Genomic DNA, 20,469 nt, shown 5'->3' with positions numbered 1-20,469 from the left:
TCATCTGCAAACAGGGACAATTTGACTTCCTCATTTCCTAATTGAATATCCTTTATTTCTTTCTCCTGCCTGATTGCCCTGGCCAGAACTTCCAACACTATGTTGAATAGGAGTGGTGAGAGAGGGCATCCTGTCTTGTGCCAGTTTTCAAAGGGAATGCTTCCAGTTTTTGCCCATTCAGTATGATATTGGCTGTGGGTTTGTCATAAATAGCTCTTATTATTTTGAGATACCTCCCATCAATACCTAGTTTATTGAGAGTTTTTAGCATGAAGGGCTGTTGACTTTTGTCAAAGGCCTTTTCTGCATCCATTGAGATAATCATGTGGTTTTTGTTTTTGGTTCTATTTATGTGATGGATTACATTTATGGATTTGCATATGTTAAACCCGCCTTGCATCCCAGGGATGAAGCCCACTTGATCATGGTGGATAAGCTTTTTGATGTGCTGCTGGATCCGGTTTGCCAGTATTTTATTGAGGATTTTTGCATCAATGTTCATCAGGGATATTGGTCTAAAATTCTCTTTTTTTGTTGTGTCTCTGCCAGGCTTTGGTATCAGGATGATACTGGCCTCATAAAATGAGAAAAGGAGGATTCCCTCTTTTTCTATTGATTGAAAGAGTTTCAGAAGGAATGGTACCAGCTCCTCTTTGTACCTCTCGTAGAATTTGGCTGTGAATCCGTCTGGTCTTGGACTTTTTTGGTTGGTAAGGTATTAATTATTGCCTCAATTTAAGAGCCTGTTATTGGTCTATTCAGAGATTCAACTTCTTCCTGGTTTAGTCTTGGGAGGGTGTGTCCTAGCACCATTTATTAAATAGGGAATCCTTTCCCCATTCCTTATTTTTGTCAGGTTTGTCAAAGATCAGATGGTTGTAGATGTGTGGTGTTATTTCTGAGGCCTCTGTTGTGTCCCATTGGTTCATATGTCCAGGAATTTATCCATTTCTTCTAGATTTTCTAGTTTATTTGCATAGAGGTATTTACAGTATTTTCTGATGGTAGTTTGTATTTATGTGGGATCAGGGTGATATCCTCTTTTCATTTTTTATTGCATCTATTTGATTCTTCTCTCTTTTCTTCATTAGTCTTGCTAGCAGTCTATCAATTTTGTTGATCTTTTAAAAAAAACCAGCTCCTGGATTCATTGATTTTTTTGAATCGTTTTTTGTGTCTATCTCCTTCAGTTCTGCTTTGATCTTAGTTATTTCTTGCCTTCTGCTAGCTTTTGAATTTGTTTGCTCTTGCTTCTCTAGTTCTTTTAATTGTGATATTAGGGTGTCGATTTTAGATCTTTCCTGCTTTCTCATGTGGGCATTTAGTGCTATACATTTCCCTCTACACACTGCTTTAAATGTGTCCCAGAGATTCTGGTACATTGTGTCTTTGTTCTCATTGGTTTCAAAGAACATATTTATGTCTGCCTTCATTTCGTTATTTGCCCAGTAGTCATTCAGGAGCAGGTTGTTCAGTTTCCATGTAGCTGTGCGGTGTTGAGTGAGTTTCTTAATCCTGAGTTCTAATTTGATTTCACTGTGGTCTGGGAGACAGTTTGTTGTGATTCCTATTCTTTTATATTTGCTGAGGAGTGCTTTACTTCCAATTATGTGGTCAATTTTAGGATAAGTGCGATGTGGTGCTGAGAAGAATGTATATTCTGTTGATTTGGGGTGGAGAGTTCTGTAGATGTCTATTAGGTCTGCTCGGCGCAGAGCTCAGTCCAGGTCTTGGACATCCTTGTTAACCTTCTGTGTTGTGGATCTGTCTAATATTGACAGTGGGGTGTTAAAGTCTCCCATTATTATCGTGTGGGAGTCTAAGTGTCTTTGTAGGTTTCCAAGGACTTGCTTTATGAATCTGGCTGTTCCTGTATTGGGTGCATATATATTTAGGATAGTTAGCTCTTCTTGCTGAATTGATCCCTTTACCATTATGTAATGGCCTTGTCTCTTTTGATATTTGTTGATGTAAAGTCGGTTTTATCAGAGACTAGGATTGCAACCCCTGCTTCTTTTTGCTTTCCATTTTCTTGGTAGATCTTCCTTCATCCCTTTATTTTGAGCCTATGTATGTCTCTGCACATGAGATGGGTCTCCTCAATACAGTACACTGATGGGTCTTGACTCTTTATCCAATTTGCCAGTCTGTGTCTTTTAATTGGGGCATTTAGCCCATTTACATTTAAAGTTATTATGGTTATGTGTGAATTTGATTCCGACATTATAATGTTTGCTGGCTATTTTGTCCATTAATTGACGCAGTTTCTTCCTAGCATGGATGGTCTTTACAATTTGGCATGTTTTTGCAGTGGCTGGTACTGATTGTTTCTTTCCATGTTTAGTGTTTCCTTCAGGAGCTCTCATAAGGCAGGCCTGGTGGTGACAAAATCTCTCAGCATTTGCTTGTCTGTAAAGGATTTTATTTCTCCTTCACTTATGAAGCTTAGTTTGGTTGGATATGAAATTCTGGCTTGAAAATTCTTTTCTTTAAGGATGTTGAATATTGGCCCCCACTGTCTTCTGGCTTGTAGGGTTTCCGTCAAAAGATCCGCCGTTAGTCTGATGGGCTTCCCTTTGTGTAACTCGACTTTTCTCTCTGGCTGCCCTTAACATTTTTTTCCTTCATTTCAATTGGTGAATCTGACAATTATGTGTCTTGGAGTTGCTCTTCTTGAGGAGTATCTTTGTGGTATTCTCTGTATTTCCTGAATTTGAATGTTGGTCTGCCTTGCTAGGTTGGAGAAGTTCTCCTGGATAATATCCTGAGGAGTGTTTTCCAAAGTGGTTCCATTCTCCCCATCACTTTCAGGTACACCAGTCAAATGTAGATTTGGTCTTTTCACATAGTCCCATATTTCTTGGAGGCTTTGTTCATTTCTTTTTATTCCTTTTTCTTTAAACTTGTCTTCTTCCTTTATTTCATTAATTTGAACTTCAATCACTGATACCCTTTCTTCTACTTGACTGAATTAGCTATTGAACCTCTGCAAGCATCATGGAGTTCTTGTGCTACGATTTTCAGCTCCATCAGGTCATTTAAGGTCTTCTTCACACTGTTTATTCTATTTAGCCCTTTGTCTAACATTTTTTCAAGGTCTTTAGCTTCCTTGAGATGGGTTAGAAGATGCTACTTTAGCTCGGAAAAGTTTGTTATTACCAACTTTCTGAAGACTACTTCTGTCAACTCATCGAAGTCATTCTCCATCCAGCTTTGTTCTGTTGCTGGCGAGGAGCTGAGATCCTTTGGTGTAGAAGAGGTGCTCTGGTTTTTAGAATTTTCAGCTTTTCTGCTCTGGTTTTTTCCCATCTTTGTGCTTTCATCTACCTTTGGTCTTTGATGTTGGTGGCCTACAGATGGGGTTTTGGTGTCGATGTCCTTTTTGTTGATGTTGATGCTATTCCTTCCTGTTTGTTTTCCTTCTAAGAGTCAGGTCCCTCAGCTGCAGGTATGTTGGAGTTTGCTGGAGGTCCACTCCAGACCCTGTTTGCCTGGGTATCACCAACGGAGGCTGCAGAACAGCAAATATTGCTGCCTGATCCTTCCTCTAGAAGCTTCATCTCAGAGGGGCACCTACCTTTATGAGGTGTCTCCCAGTTAGACTACACAGGGGTCAGAGACCCATTTGAGGAGGCAGTCTGCCTATTCTCAGAGCTCAAATGCCATGCTGGGAAAATCCACTGCTCTCTTCAGAGCTGTCAGACAGGGACATTTAAGTCTGCATAAGTTGTCTGCTGCCTTTTGTTCAGTTATGCCCTCCCTACAGAGGTGAAGTCCAGTGGCAGTACCCAGTTCGAGCTTCCTGGTCACTTTGTTTGCCTACTCAAGCCTCAGCAATGTTGGATGCCTCTCCTGCAGCCAGGCTGTTGCCTCGTAGTTCGATCTCAGACTGTTGCACTAGTAGTGAGCAAGGCTCCGTGGGTGTGGGACCCGCCAAGCCAGGCACGGGAGAGAATCTCCTTGTCTGTTGGTTGCTAAGACCTTGTGAAAAACACAGTATTTGGGCGAAAGTGTCTCTTTTTTCCAGGTACAGTCTGTTACGGCTTCCCTTGGCTAGGAAAGAGAAATCTCCCGACCCCTTGCACTTCCTGGGTGAGGCGATGCCCCACCCTGCTTCAGCTCACCCTACATGGTTTGCACCCACTGTCCAACCAGTCCCAATGAGATGAACCGGGTAGTTCAGTTGGAAACACAGAAATCACCTGTCTTCTGTGTTGATCACGCTGGGAGCTGCAGACCGGAGCTGTTTCTATTCAGCCATCTTGCTATGTAAAGTAGAGATCTGATGATTTTATAAGGGGAAACCCCTTTCACTTGGCTCTCATTCTCTCTTGCCTGCCACCATGTAAGACGTGACATTCACCATTCCCCAGTATTGTAATGGGGGAGTTTCGCCTCCCTAGCCACATGGAGCTGAGTCCATTAAACCTTCTTCTCTTTAAAAATTACTCAGTCTCAGGTATATCTATTTCAGTAGCAGAAAAATGGATTAATAGAAAAAATTGGTACCAGTAGGGTGGGGCACTGCTGTAAAGATACCTGAAAATGTGGAAGCAACTTTGAAACTGAGTAACAAGGAGAGGTTGGAAGAGTTTGTAGGGCTCTGAAGAAGACAGGAAAATGCAGAAAAGTTTAGAACTGCATAGAAACTTGTTGAATGGCTTTGGCCAAAATCCTGATAATGATATGGACAATGAAATCCAGGCTGAGTTGGTCTCAGATGGAGATGAGGGACTTGTTGGGAACTGTAGTAAAGGTGACTCTTGTTATGTTTCAGAGACAAGACTACTGACATTTTGCCCCTGCCCTAGATATTTTTGGAACCTTGAACTTGAGGGAGATGATTTAGGGTATCTAGTAGAAGAAATTTCTAAGCAGCAAAGCATTCAAGACGTGACTTGGGTGCTGTTAAAAAAATACTCAGTTTTAAAAGGGAAATAGAGCAAAAAATTTCAGAAAATTTGCACCTGATGATGTGATAGAAAAAAAAATCCCATTTTCTGAGGAAAAATTCAAGACAGCTACATATATTTGTATAAGTAACTATGAGCCAAATACTAATCACCAAGACAATGGGGGAAATGTCTCCAGAGCATGTGAAAGACCGTTGTGACAGCCCCTCCCATCACAGGCCCAGAGGTCTAGCAGGAAAAAATGGTTTTGTGGGCCAGGCCCAGGGCCTTCCTGCGGTGTGCATCCTACTGACTTGGTGCCTTGCATCCCAGCTGCTCTAGCCATGGCTAAATGGAGCCAAGGTACAGCTTTGGTCATGCTTCAGAGTTTGCAAGCCCCAAGTCTTGGCAGCTTCCACATGGTGTTGAGCCTGTGGGTGCACAGAAGTCAGGAATTAAGGTTTGGGAACCTCTGCCTAGATTTCAGAGGATGTATGGAAATGCCTGGATGTCCAGGCAGAAGTTTGCTGCAGGGGCTGTGCCCTCATTGAGAACCTGNATGTGAAAGACCGTTGTGACAGCCCCTCCCATCACAGGCCCAGAGGTCTAGCAGGAAAAAATGGTTTTGTGGGCCAGGCCCAGGGCCTTCCTGCGGTGTGCATCCTACTGACTTGGTGCCTTGCATCCCAGCTGCTCTAGCCATGGCTAAATGGAGCCAAGGTACAGCTTTGGTCATGCTTCAGAGTTTGCAAGCCCCAAGTCTTGGCAGCTTCCACATGGTGTTGAGCCTGTGGGTGCACAGAAGTCAGGAATTAAGGTTTGGGAACCTCTGCCTAGATTTCAGAGGATGTATGGAAATGCCTGGATGTCCAGGCAGAAGTTTGCTGCAGGGGCTGTGCCCTCATTGAGAACCTGTGCTAGGGCAGTGCAGAAGGGAAATGTGGGGTCAGAGCCCCAACACAGAGTCTCTACCGGGGTACTGCCTAGTGGAGCTGTGAGAAGAGGGCCACTGTCCTTCAGACCCCAGAATGGTAGATCTACTGACAGCTTGCACTGTGTGCCTGGAAAAGCCACAGACACTCAACGCCAGCCTGTGAAAGCAGCCAGGAGGGAGGCTGTACCCTGCAAAGCCACAGGGGTGGAGCTTCCCAAGACCATGGGAACCCATCTCTTGCATCAGCATGGCCTGGATGTGAGACATGGAGTCAAAGGAAATCATTTTGAAACTTTAAGATTTGACTGCCCCGCTGGATTTTGGACTTGCATGGGGTCTTTAGCTCTTTTGTTGTGGCCAATTTCTCCCATTTGGAGTGGGTGTATTTATCTAATGCCTTTATCCTTATTGTATCTAGGTAGTAATAAACTTGCTTTTGATTTTACAGGCTTATAGGCAGAAGGGACTCACCTTGTCTCATATGACACTTTGGACTGTGGACTTTTGAGTTAACCCTGAAATGAGTTCAAGATTTTGGGGGACTGTTGGGAAGGCATGATTGGTTTTTATACGTGAGGACATGAGATTTTGGAGGCACCAGGGGCAGAATGATATGGTTTGGCTGTGTGCCCATCCAAATCTCATCTTGAATTGTAGCTCCCATAATTCCTACGTGTTGTGGAGGAACTCTGTGGGAGGTAACTGAATCATGCGGATGATTTCCCCCATACTGTTCTCATGGTAGTGAATAAGTCTCACAAGATCTCATGGTTTTATAGGGGTTTTCCCCTTTTGCTTGGCTCTCATTGTCTCTTGCCTGTTGTCATGTAAGATGTGCGTTTTGCCTTCCACTATGATTGTGAACATCCCCAGCCACATGGAACTGTGAGTCCATTAAACCTTTCTCTTTATAAATTACCCAGTCTTGGGTATGTCTTTATCAGCACATTAAAATGGACTAATACACCCAGATAGGCTAGTGCCAGTGAAATCATTTGATTTTCTGTCACTTTTTCTTTGAAGGAAAATTGGGAGTCACAGAATTTGCCAGTTTATCAGAAATAAGGATAATGGACATTTCATGTGCATCAATAAATAAAGGATAAGGAAAGAGATTCCCATCCCATTTGCCCGATTTTTATCTCTTCTCTTGGATTTTAGAATTTATTGATTCCATTAAAATATATTTTGTACCTGCTGTGTACCAGACTTATTGCCAGATATTGAGAAAGACTTAAAATAAATAAGTACATTAAAAATTAAGGTAGGCATACAGATATTCAGAAGTTTATGACCCAGTTGTAGAGTATACTTAAAAATATAAACATGGTTCTTTCTGGGATGGTGGCTTAGTTAAGAGTATTTCCTTCTCCTATGTCTTATTAAAATAATTATAACATCATCTTTTAGAAAGCACACGCATAATTCTTTCTAAAAGAACCAATTAGCAAACAGAAAAGTAATCTAGAGCAAAATTAAAAATATTCACAATATAAAAAAAATCAAAGCAGTTAAAAGAAAAGAAAAGAAAACCCTTGAAGCATCTCTCAATTGAAAAACAATAACTTTTAGAACACAGTGACCAAGACAATCTTGAAGTTCCCTTCAGCTTGACTAAACATTAGACAGGCTTCTTTCTGAAGCTAGATTCCTGGCCTCTCTTTTCTTGGAGTATTTTATTTAGAAAACTTGCAAATTCTTTCTTTGCTCTTTGACATGCAAATCTTTCAAAAAGCCTCTTGCCACTCATGTGACCTAGTACTATCTTTCTCAAAGCCCTTGATGAATATCTCAAAGACCTCTAAAATGTAATCATTAAGAAAGGTAATTCCCGTATGTCCCAGTCTTTGTGAGAAGGTAGGAGGCTAAATTCAGTGGATTTCTTGCTCCAATTTGCAAAATTACCTCCAGTTATGAAGATATGAGAAAGTTTACTTTTCCTTTGAATAAGGCCAATTAGCAAACACAGATGGCCGACAATTTCCCTGATCCTAGCTCTTTAAAATAGCCTTGAATTAAGTCTTCCTTCCCTATTTAATATTGGCTGGTGTAATTTTTGTTACAACAACATGTTTTATCTATATTTTGTGATACTAAATAATATCTAAGTTGTATCAAATAAGAAAACCTGGCATTAAAAAAATAACAAAAGAAAATTTTAAAAAAGAAAAGCACATAATGGACTAAGTAAGATCATGGTGGAAAGTAAAATAGTCACATTTCAGTGCATCTTTGGGTAATGTAATGGAATGTGGGGAGCAGCTACAGCATGGATTTTTAGCAAAATGCCCTTTTAATTCTAATAAATATTTTCTTTTCAAAAACATCCTATTTACCCTGGCAACTTTAGGGAGTCCTGAACAATAGGAGATATTTCCACTAATACACCAAAATTTGACATGTAGGAAAAGGAACTCTGATCTACCACCCCAACCCCAAACATACAAAACACATACAACAAAAACAATAATAAAAAGAGAACAGGAGGGGAAATAAAACATAATTGAAGATATAAGAAATTATAGAACAGTTGAATTAATAAACATAAGTTTTAATACTTTTAATCAATGTAAATATTACAAAATCATTAAGTATATAAAAGGAAAAGCACAAACATAAAATTAAAAATAATAAACATAATAATATATAGAAAGTCAACCAAAATATCTCTATGTCTCTTTCAATTTCAAACATAGTTTTATACACTAAAAAGTCTTGATAAAACAATATAAAGTATCAACATTGACTGAAGAAGTGGACAATCTCAGTAGATTAATCATTTAGCAGAAAAATGAAAATATTCCATAAAGTCTGTTCCCTCTGCCTTCAAAATACCTAAAATGGGCAGATTTACTTGTGCTTTCTTTCAGACATTGGCAAAACCAAATGATATCCTTGTTCTACAAGCTTTTCCAGAAAACATGACTTTGAGAATTCAACAAGAGCTCAACATAGGAAAACGTGACAAATAAAGTAAAAATCCTCAATAGATTGAATAAGAAGTTTTTTAATATTATCTGAACAAATATTCATTGCATTGAATCAAAAGCTTCTCTAAACAGAGAAGAGAATATTAAAAACTGTAATACACACTCTAGCCTCTCAAACATGGAGAAGAAGACATATAAACATAAAATAATAACATTGTAATTCAAACAATAAATGATTAAGAGCTAGTATGATTCATATAAAACATACATGTAATAGCAGAAATGGAGATGATTATACATCAACAGGTGATTTGGGCTGCATCATTTGACACTTCTCCATAAGAGGTCAAACATTCATATTGCCTACCCTAATAATCCACTGGTGGGAAAAGGTATTGCACTTTATGCCTACAAACCATTGCTGTACATGCATACAGGGAGCCTTGTAGCATAATATAAACAATGCAAAAATAGAGTAGAACATTTTAAGAGCCTACCTCACTGACCCAGACAATATTGAAAATTAAGCAATAAGTGTGTCTTTGCTAATTCCAGCCCTGTTACCTGCTCCTTTGTCAATATTGGTGTTTCGTGTCCAAGAAAATCTTCTCAGATATCCAATTCTCCATTGGTTGTTTACATATTAGTCTAAATTTAGTCACTATGCAAATATTCCCTGAGGTTTAGTTCTGCTTATGAAATAAGGTATTTTGTCTTTTATTAAAGCAGCATTAACACCAGAAATTAGATAGCAGACACATTTTGGGGAGTATTTAGAGGCGGTAAGAGAATAGACATTTCTCTCCTTACGTGCATGGTAAATGGCCTCTTTCTCTCCTGCCTGGGAAAGAAGATACAGGGCTTAGTAGTAACAGTTTAGACTCTTAGGCCAGATAGCTTAGGTTCAAATTCTAACTCCACCATTAATTAGCTGTGTGACCTTGGATATTCTTAACATCTTAATGTCTGAGTTTCCTCATCTGAAAAATGTGGTAAATAATAGTTTTGGCAATATAATTTACATCTCCGTCCTGTGACGGTTCAATGAAGTAAAATGCCTAGAACTGTTCTTGGCAGAAACTAATCCCTTACAAAGAAGTAACAGTAATCCTAGTGATATCACCAGTAATGCTAGTTCACACATATTGTTCACACACACAGCATGATTAACAGTAGTAATCTCTGTTACTCTTCAAAATATTCATTGACATCCTACATGTGGTTCTAATATGATGTGATCAAATTTTAATGTGGGCTTTAGTGCTTTCTTGCTGCCCACACAATGGCATTCTAATTGCTCTACAATAATTGTTCCTCTTAAAATGCTCTTTGAGAAGTATTTTGACATGCCTCCATAGTTACCTAAGCATTTAATTAATACACACTGATGGGGTGGTTCTATCCTGAGTAAGAGCTTCATTGCATCACGTGTTGCCAGGAAACACCAAGATAACCTCATCCTGTCTCACTAGATCAGCAGCCCTGGGTGCTGGAGAAGCACTATTCTTTTACAGAACTATGTTTCTTCACATGCTGTGATCTGGCCTCAGAATAAAAAGCTCCCAAGCCTGCCTCTTCTAATTTGATGTTACCACATGGTAGAGAAGATGGATCACAAAGGCAGCATAAAATGTTTGAGTTGAGGGCAGCCAGCTGTTTAGAGCTACTTATCTGCTTCCGGAAAATAGACTATGGAGCTGCCCTCTCTTTTTCCTCACATACATAAAACTTGATGAGATATTAACATTAAAATTACAGCACTCTTTATTTTTATTCTGTTTTAGAAGCTTTGAAATGCATTTGACTGTTTCAAACTGCCTCCTGGGGAAGCTTAATAATACCTCCAGCAATTTTTTGTGGTCTTTATCAACCTGGGTACCTTCTGTCACTCCCAAAGTCCACAGAAGAGAATTTGATGATTGCTGAAGCCCTAGACTTTTGTTTGTCTAAATGTCCCTAACATGTCTAATCTTCTAAGTACTTCAGTCTGACAACCTGGACCAAATGAAAGGTAAAATATTAGCTGCCCTCCTCTTATGAATTCCATGGACACTTAGGCCCTCACCTAAACCTCGTTTTCTCCTGCTGATGGGTCTGGAGGGTGAGCATGAGATGCACTTTTAATTAGCAAGTTGAAGAGGATGAAGCTACCCTGTCACTGGGCCTCTTAACAGTGATTGGAGAATACTGTTTTCTACCAAGAAAACCCTCCTGCTCCTGCATGCCACCATTATGCCCGCCTTCGGCCCTGCATGCCCTGCCCTCTCTAACTCTTCTTTTAAAATCCAGATCAAATTTTGCCTCTTTTCTGCAGCTTTTTTCTAACACTTCTTCCCCTCTACTCTACCTTCTGAATTCTCAAAGAATGAATTACTTTTTCTTCTCAAAGAATTATATGTATAACTAACATAGATTTATTAGCTTGGATCTATTTCTGCCTTATCTTTTAGTCTGTGAAGACACAAGTACAGTTGTCCCTCAGTATCCACAAAAAATTCACTCCAGGACACCCTATGGATATAAAAATTTGCAGATGCTGAACTCCCTTCTACAAAATGGCATGGTATTTGAATATAACCTATGAACAACTTCCTGTATACTTTAAATCATATCTAGGTTACTTATAATAGCTAATTAATGTAAATGGTATGTAAATGGCTGTTATACTATGTTCTTTTCTTTATTAGTGTTATTTTTTATTGTTTTTAAAAATATTTCTGACTCATGCTTGGTCAAATCTGCAAATGTGGAATCTACAGATGTGGCAGAATTAAAATGAACTAAAATAATAAAGTGAAATGAAAATTAAAGTGAACTAAAATAAATGGAGTTTTAAAATACTGAAAATATCCTTCTAGTTTTCACCACATGAGAAAAAAGCTCACCTGAATAAATCACCAAAGCACTGATTTAGTTACATTACAATAATAACAGTGATTGACCAAGATTCAAGTCTGCTATAGGTATGGAGTAAGTGCTTCTTAAATAATTACTTTATCCTTAAAATGACTGTGATAGTTTCAAATGACCCTTCACAGGCAAAATTAGAGGACATCAGCAAAGTGGTTGACTAGAAGCTTCTAGTACTTTTCCCTCTCACACACACAAAAAACAAAACAACAAATAAAAACCTACGTTTTGATCAACATAACTAAAGGAGAGCTCCAAAGAACAGCAAAAAAGTAGCAAAAATCTACTGGAGCCTAGACCCAGGCTGGCCACATAGGAAAGGGAAGAAAACAATTTGCCTCTGCCACCCCATCTGCTCAGTTGGGGTCAGCTTGGAACCAGGAGGGACTCTTTCCTACAGATAAAAAGGTAAGCAAGATAATCCCAATAGCCCCCATCACCACTGCGGACACCTTTAGTTTTTGCTAGCAAAAATTCCTGCAGTCCTCACAGGCTCTAAGCCCAGCTGAGGAAGCTCCCCAGAATCCACACCCTGAGATACCCCAGAGAAGAAGCCAATGTACTGCCCTGTCCCTCCAAGGCCTGTGTCACTACTGTGATGTGCCATCTTGGAACTGGAACATCCTACTTCAGGAGTAACCATTGCCCTCCATCCCTGAGGCTTTGCTGCCATTGTGACATGCCTACTCTGTAGCTTGCCAACCCCTAGCAAAGCCATTGCTATTTCCTGCCCCACTGGGGCCAAGCTATCACAGAGCTGCTCCATTCCCCCCCATTCTAGTTGCTGATACAGCCCTTTCATTACAGATGAACTGAAGTGGTGCCCTGTCCCCTGAGATCCTCAGGCCTCCCATACACCAGAGAAAAACTTGTGCACCTGGTACTACAGTCAAGACAGTGCCTTCCTTCTTGGGGTTCCCAGGCTTCCAGCATACCAGAGTAGTAAAACCTCTTCTCCCAGCACCATGGATGAGGCAGCATCTTGTCCTCTGGGGGCTTCAAGCCCCTGGCACACTAGAGTAGCTATACCCCTTAGTGCCACAGCTGATGAGGTGTACCATATCCCAAGGGTCTGGAGGATATGCTGACCCATGTAGCCACACTCTCTGGGGCTGATCAGACATAGTGCCTTGCATCCCAGGGAATCAGAGCCTTGGCTGTGCTGTGCCACCAGATCCTCCAGGCTGAATAGCCACAGTATCCTGCCTATTTACAGTTTGACTAGCCCCCCCTTGCAGTCTGAGCTGCTGAGATGTCCTACTTCCCTGGAGAAGGCAGTCATTGGTGTGCTGCTTCCCTCATACCAGAGCTCAAGCCACAGTGGTGCCTTGACATTCCTGGGTCCTTGCTGCTACTACACCTGGCCTCGCAGACCCTGGGCCACTGCTATATCCTACCACCCCAAGATCCATAGTTAACACTGTGCAATATGTCATCACCTGGAGCACTAGCTGCTATGCCCTGGTTTGGGTTCTAAATAGCAACTGAGCCCTGCTCCTCAAAGCCTGAGCCTCCAGAACATACATTCTTCCTCAGAGCTGGGCCAAGGCTTTACCCTGCCTTCCAGGGTCAGAACCACACCTACATCTCAGATCCCTGGGCCCTAACTGCTTGGGTTTGCTCAGAGCAATAGACCACAGCTTAATGGGAGAACTACATCCATTTCTGTCTTGGAAAGTGAACCTGTACCTTAAATCCTAGATGCTACAACAGTTTCACAAGACCCTGAGCCCAGAGACCCAACTGTACAGCTGCTCAGAGCACCTATGACCTGAATCCTTTTGCCACTGCAGCTGTTTGTGGGTTGTGTCAGACTCGACACCAAGAAAAATTCCCTCAGTTAAGACACTTTGCTATAGAGAAGGCAAGAACAGAAGGATCCCTAAATTCCTTGCTTTGATAACCTACACAGCTACTACCATTGCCACAAATTCTTGCAGCCTAGACAACTGAGACATTCACAGTTATCATTGACATTGATTATAACCAAAGAAGCTACATGGAGAGTATACCATTGTGCCCACACAGAACCAGAGCCACTGTACCCTGACCAGTTGGCACCCTCAGGCGCACAGGCCCATCTGCAGGTGGAAGTCTTCCTCTATGAAAGTCATTTTATAAAATTTGGAAGAAGTGCCAACACTGTGAGATACCCATACAGAAACACAAAAAATATGAAAAAGTAAGGAAACATGACACCACTAAAGGCACCCAATAGCTCTTCAGTAACTAACCACAAATAAATGGAAATTTATAAATTGCCCTCCCACCCCAACAATTTAATGTAATTCTTAAGGGAATTGAGTGAGATACAAGAAAATACAGATAGATAATTTGATGAAACCAGGAAAATAATTTGATATCTGAATGAGATATTCAATGAAGAGATAGAAACCATAAAAGAGAACCAAACAGAAATCTTGGAGATGAAGAATTCAGTCAATGAAATGAAAAATATCATAGAGAGCTTCGACAGCAGACTAGATCAGACTAGATCATAGAAATAATCTGCAAACTCAAAGATAGGTCTTTTGACATGACTCAATGAGGAAAAAAATGAAAAAGAGTGAAGATGGCTTATGAGAAGTATGGGCAGCTTTAAGAGAACATTTTCATTATTAAAATTCAAGAAGAAGACAAGATAGAGAAAGGAACAAAAAGCTTATTTAATAAAATAATTGCTGTAAACTTCCTAAGTTTTTGGAGAGATATGGACATCCAGATCCATTAATCTCAAAGGTTCCCCAAAAGATATGACTCATAGAGGTACTCTCCAAATAACATTATAATTAAACTTGAAAAGCTAAAGACAAAGAGGGAATTTTCAAAGCAGCAAGTCACCTATGAAGGAATCCACAATAGACTATCAGCAGATTTCTCAGTAGAAACCTTGTAGGCTAGAAGAAATTAGGATGATATGTTCAAAGTGCCGAAAAAACACCAACCAAAAAAAAAAAAAAAAACACAAAACAAACAAACAAACAAAAAAAACCCATGAGTCAAGAATACTATACCCAGCAAAGCTTTCTGTCTAAAATGAATTATAAAGTCTTCCCCAGACAGACAAAAGCTAAAGGAATTTATCACCAATAGACCTGCCCTACAAGAAATACTTAAGGGAGCTTTTCAGGTAGAAATGAAAGGATGGTAATTATTCTCATGAACACATATGAAAGTGTAAAACTCACTAGTAGAGGTAAATACACAGTCAAATCCAGAATACTCCAATACTATAATGGTTGTGTATAAATCATACATATCTCTAGTACGAAGGTGGAAAGTTAAAATGGTCATACATAATTAAAGCTACAATAAGTTGTGAAGGAATGCACAATGTAAAACAATGTAAATTGTGACATCAAAAACATCAATTGTGAAGGAAGGGTAAAAATTTACAGTTTTGTATACGATAGAAGTTAATTATCAACTTAAAATTGTTGATTATAGGATGTTTTATATAAGTCTCATGGCAACCACAAAACAAAAAACTATAGCCAATATACAAACTATAAAAATAAAGGAATCAAAACTTGGCACTACAGAAAATTTTCAAATCACAAAGGTAGACAAAAGAGGAAGAAATAAAAGAGCTACAAAATAACCAGAAAAGAAATAATAAAATGGCAGTAGTAAGTCCTTACCTATCAATAATAACCTTGAATGTAATTAGATTAAATTATCCAATCAAGACAGTGGCTGAATGCATTAAGAAAAAGACTCAATCATATGCTACCTACAAGAGACTCACTTAAGCTTTTAGGACACAACTAGGCTGAAAGCGAAGGGTTGTAAAAAGATGAAAATGGTAATCAAAAGAATCCATGAAAATGGTAATCAGAAGAGAGTGGGGTGATTATACAGATGATCCTTGACTTACAATGGGGTTACATTTTAATAAATGTATTATAAGTTGAAAATGTCATAAGTCAAAAATGCATTTTGTACACATAACCTACAAAACATCGTCGTTTAGCCTAGCCACATCTTAAACGTGCTCAGAACACTTACAGAAACCTAGACACAGATAGGCATTTTGTAGACATGATGGAATGTGAAAACACAAAGCATAATATCAAAAAAACTAAACTGGTAACACAGTATATTGTAGAGTCTCAGTGTATTTCTGTTCATGATTATGTGCCTGACTGGGGGCTGGAGTTCATTGCCGGTGCCCAGAATTGCCAGAGAATATCACGCACCATATTGGTATCCCAGGAAAACATCAAAATTCAAAATTTTATGTGTGGATTATACTGAATGCATATTACTTTCTTATCACTGTAAAGTCAAACAATTGTAAATCAAAACGCTGTAAGCGAGGGACTATCTTTATTGCATGATCTCATTTACATATGGAATCTAAAACAAATTTGAAATATACAGAGATAGAAAACAAAATATTTGTTACCAGAGGCAGGGTGAAGAATGGAGAAAAATGGAGAGATTAAGGTCAAAGAATACCAAGTAACAGATATCTATATGTGTCCCATAACATCATGTTATATACCTTAAATATACACAATAAGAAAGGAATAACAGCTAGCATTTATTATTACTTGTGCTAGGCACAAGTAGGGTGCTTGTCACAACCCTATGTAAATTAAGTATTATTTGCCTATTGTAAAATGATGAAAGTAAGGCTCAGGGAAGTTAAACAACATACATGAAATTATGAGGTTAATAAATTGTATTAGTCAAGGTTTTCCAGAAAAATGAAACCAATAGGATACATTAATATATCTATATCCATCTCTATATTGAGAGAAATAATAAGACAGAGACACACTCAGATTGCTTTAAGAAACTGGCTTCTGTGATTATGGGGCTGGCAAGTCCAAAATCCATAGGCAAATTGACAGCCTGGAAAATTAGTTAAGAGTTGATGTAGAGGTTTTGAGTATAATTCTTCAGGGTAGTAGGCTGGAAACTCAGGCAGAGTTTCTATGTTCAGTCTTGAGGACAGTTCTTTTTTTTTTTTTTCTGGGAAATATCAGTCTTTGCTTTTAAGGCCTTCAACTGATTGGATGGGATCCATCCACATTATAAAGAGTAATCTGCTTTACTCCAGGTCTACTGACTTAACTGCAAATCACATCTAAAAATGTTTTCCCAGCAACATCTAGACTAGTGTTTGACTAAACAGCAGGGTATCCTAGCCAGCAAAACTGACACATAAATTTAACCATCACACAAGTGGTAAAGATTCTAAATCCAGTCAGAAGCCTACATTCTCTGTCCATATCTAGATGTTGGTCCAGTCTCCCATGGACTTTGCTGTTATTTGTTTTCTCTTGCTAAGCCACATCCCCTGGGGGCTCTGTTTACGGTCACTGCAAAATCTTTGACTTTTTAACTTATTGGGCATACTGTCTTCCTACTTTTGTTCTCTTCTATTATTTTATTTACTTGAGTCTGACATGTCTCATTCCCAATGCATTGGCCAGTCATCTTCAATTCCATACTGTTGGTCACAGAGAAAAGCAGTAGATAACAGAACATAAGTGGAGAGCTCAGAGATCTAAGAACTAAAATGTAAGCTGGAGTAAAATTCACTTGTGTCACTTTCTGTAGTGTTGTGTTTATGTTCCCAAGGAGAATGCTGTTAAGATGAAGATGCTGATTGTGTTACTTAGTATTAGAGAGGTAAGCTATTTTGTGGCAGTGAATAAACCTTAAGTCCTTTTGGAATGTGCAGAACAGATGTTAAAAAATCAAGTAAGGCCATAATTGAAAGTCCCTCAAAAAAAAAAAAAAAAAAAATGGTTTAAAAAGGTTGGTTATTTAAACACCTAATGTGGTTTTCATTGAATTTTCTCCTTTCTTCTGTTAGATAAGAACATTACCTATCCCCATCTACAAAGGAGTTACTTCGGGGAAGGAACTTCTCCTTATGTGTTTAGTGTAATGAGTAAAAGCTCAGATTTTGAGGGCCTGAACTTGAAACCCAATTTGGTCTTTGGGCAAAGCAGGTATCTTCTCTTTCCCTAGGTCTCTTTGTTCTTATTTTTAAAATGGACATAAAATAATAAGTGCCTGGCATGCTTTAGTACTATTATTATTCTAATTATCCCATTCACTAGGACTTGCTCTGTTAATATTAACATCTACATTTTAGATTGATTCTATTAACATGGTTTAAACTGCTTTGATCTTTATAACAAATCATCCACAGTTAACAAAGACCCTATCAAAATCAACCTTTGGGAGCATGAAAACCTGAGAAATGTGAGTCTTTAAAGGCTACTTACAGATTGGAAATCAAAGTAATTAATTCTCAAAATTATTGAGAAAGAGTAAGAAAATACAGACTCAATAGTGCAGGAATGGTTCTTTCCAATATTGCCTAATGATAGAGCAAACCTATCTGAGTTCTCTGGCTTGTCTCTGCATTTATGGGTTTTGAAATTCAAATGCAAATGTAACAGTTAAATCTGCTCAGATAAAGTACTTTTTGATACATTGCTGGATGTATTATCCTTCAGGCCAATAAATAATTAGCACTATTTTGTAATATTTTGAAGTGGTGATTTGTACATTTTATTAAGATAAATAATTCACATATCATAAAATTCACCCATTTACAGTGTGCAATTAAATGGATTTTAGTATTTTTGACAGACTCATGCAACTATCACCCCTAATTTCATCACCCCAAAAAGAAATCCCATACCTATTAGCAGTCATTCTCCATTATCCTCCCTTGCACCCCAATCCTATGCAATCACTAACCTCATTTCTGTCTCTAAGGACTTGCCTATTCTAGTAGAAATTTTGTATGAATGAAATCATACAATATACCATCTTCTTGACTGAATTCTTTATCTTAATATATTTTGTCTTCAAGGTTAATCCATGCTGTGCTTCATTCCTTGTTATCAATGAATAACAATCTACTATATGGATATTAACACCTTTTGTTTGTTCCTCGGATGGAAAATAGAGTTGTTTCTACTGTTTGGCTATTATAAACAATGCTGCTATGGTAATTTGTGTACCATTTTTTTTGTGTGTGTGTGGATATGTTTTAATTTCTCCTGGATACCTATAAGTAGAATTTATATGCATTTTAAACCAGTGTTAAGATGATTATCGAATTATTTTGTAAATGAGTAAACACAAAGAGATTCCTGCTTCACGGAAAAATTAGAGCAGAAAGAGAAGTGTCTTACATTTAGATAGGTTATAAGATGTTTTCAAATAGTTACCTCAAATATCGGAAATTGCTCTGAATGAGGAAGCAAAGGTGCACTTTTTCCCATTTCACAGATAAGAAAATGGACCACTCTGAGAAACCTGGCTTAAATCTCGCATCAGGCAAATGGGAGAGGAAAGAAGAAAAACCCTTATTTCCACATTCTTTACAAAACTACCTGGTTCTTTAGTAGGGGATTATTATGTTTTTATACATATAGAAATTTTTAAAAGTAATAAAGATATCTTTATAAAATCTGGCTAATTATATAGCAAATTCATTTTTCTTTTTTAACGGATAAATGTAGAAATTAAGATATTTTATTTAATCTATAGGTCTGTTATTCCTTTACTTTCACTATGATATGTATATGTGTGTATGTATATGTATATGTATATCTATGTCTGTGTATATGTACACATACCCATTGGAAAAAAAATATACATATATATTCCTACATATCTGGTCCTTTGACCTTTCCCTTTTTTCCTAATCTTTCTATACTTTGATACTTGGACTGCTAAGTAATTTTGAATAAAATTACAAACTAGAATGCCACTGTACCACCTTCAGGCCTTCCACCTCAACTGGGCTCTCAGAATGATTCAGCAAATAGTTTTTTATGCTTTTGGTTGATCTTTACCCTGAGGATATTTAAGTTATCAGAAGCAATGGGCACATTGCATCTGATGTCTCCATCTGGATATCAAACCTTTTAGTGCAAGCATTGCTTCATGTGCCTTTCCCCTCTAATGTCCACTAGAGTGACTTGCACATTGAGGGTACTCAATAGATATTTGCTGATTAAGATTATTATGACACACTAATATCCAGCACATGATTTAAAGTAACTATGACCAAACTATTAGCAAGCAGACCTTTGTATACACTTTTTCAGGCAATAATATAACACGGACAATGTTTGATTATATGTGTCAGGAAGTTGATAGAATCACCAAAATATTTATATATTTTATTGTTATACAAACCTTGATCACGGCTGAACATTTTATAGTAATTAATTTTGGTACTAACCAGTAAAAAGAACCTTACTACCTTAACTTTCAAATTTGGAGGAGTTAGCTACATTCACACCTAACCTACCAGTGGATCTGATCCTGGTGTTTTCCCCATTGAAGTCCAAAAGGATCTGATGATTCATGGCCCAATTTAGTTTACACTTTTATTACTGGTTTTTATTAGTGGGTACTAGGTAAACAAATAAATACCTAACTTTGACCTTTAAGTTTACTTTGATAATGGTGAACATGTGCTTTAAAAAAATTTTTTTTGAGACAGGGTCTCACTCACATTACTCCCGCTGCAGTGCAGTGGTCTGATCACGGCTCACTGCAGCCTCGACCTTTCAGGCTCAAGCGATCCTCCCACCTCAGTCTCCCCAGTAGCTGTGACTATAGGTGCACACCACCAATTTTTTTTTTTGTAGAGATGGGATTTCACCATGCTGCTCAGGCTAGTTTCAAATTCTTGAGCTAAAGCAATTCTGTCCACCTTCGTCTTCCAAAGTGCTAGGATTATAGGCATGAGCCACCATGCCCAGGCCAACATACAAGTTTTTGAAAATGTGTCCAATACAAGATAAATGTGCTA

At 38.5% G+C, this 20,469-nt stretch overlaps 1 long non-coding RNA gene across 1 annotated transcript in view; it reads right to left on the bottom strand.

Moving 5' to 3' along the window:
• The window catches only part of LOC108529789 (uncharacterized), a 183,058-nt gene that overhangs the window by 35,127 nt on the left and 127,462 nt on the right, over positions 1–20,469 (bottom strand). The gene's annotated exons all lie outside the window — the stretch shown is intronic.

The sequence above is a fragment of the Rhinopithecus bieti genome, unplaced genomic scaffold (genome assembly GCF_001698545.2).
Source record: "Rhinopithecus bieti isolate Rb0 unplaced genomic scaffold, ASM169854v2 scaffold_6113, whole genome shotgun sequence".
Classification (NCBI taxonomy): Eukaryota; Metazoa; Chordata; class Mammalia; order Primates; family Cercopithecidae; genus Rhinopithecus; species Rhinopithecus bieti.
The sequence above is the reverse complement of the archived record's forward strand: the minus strand, read 5'-3'. Positions and strand labels throughout refer to the sequence as shown.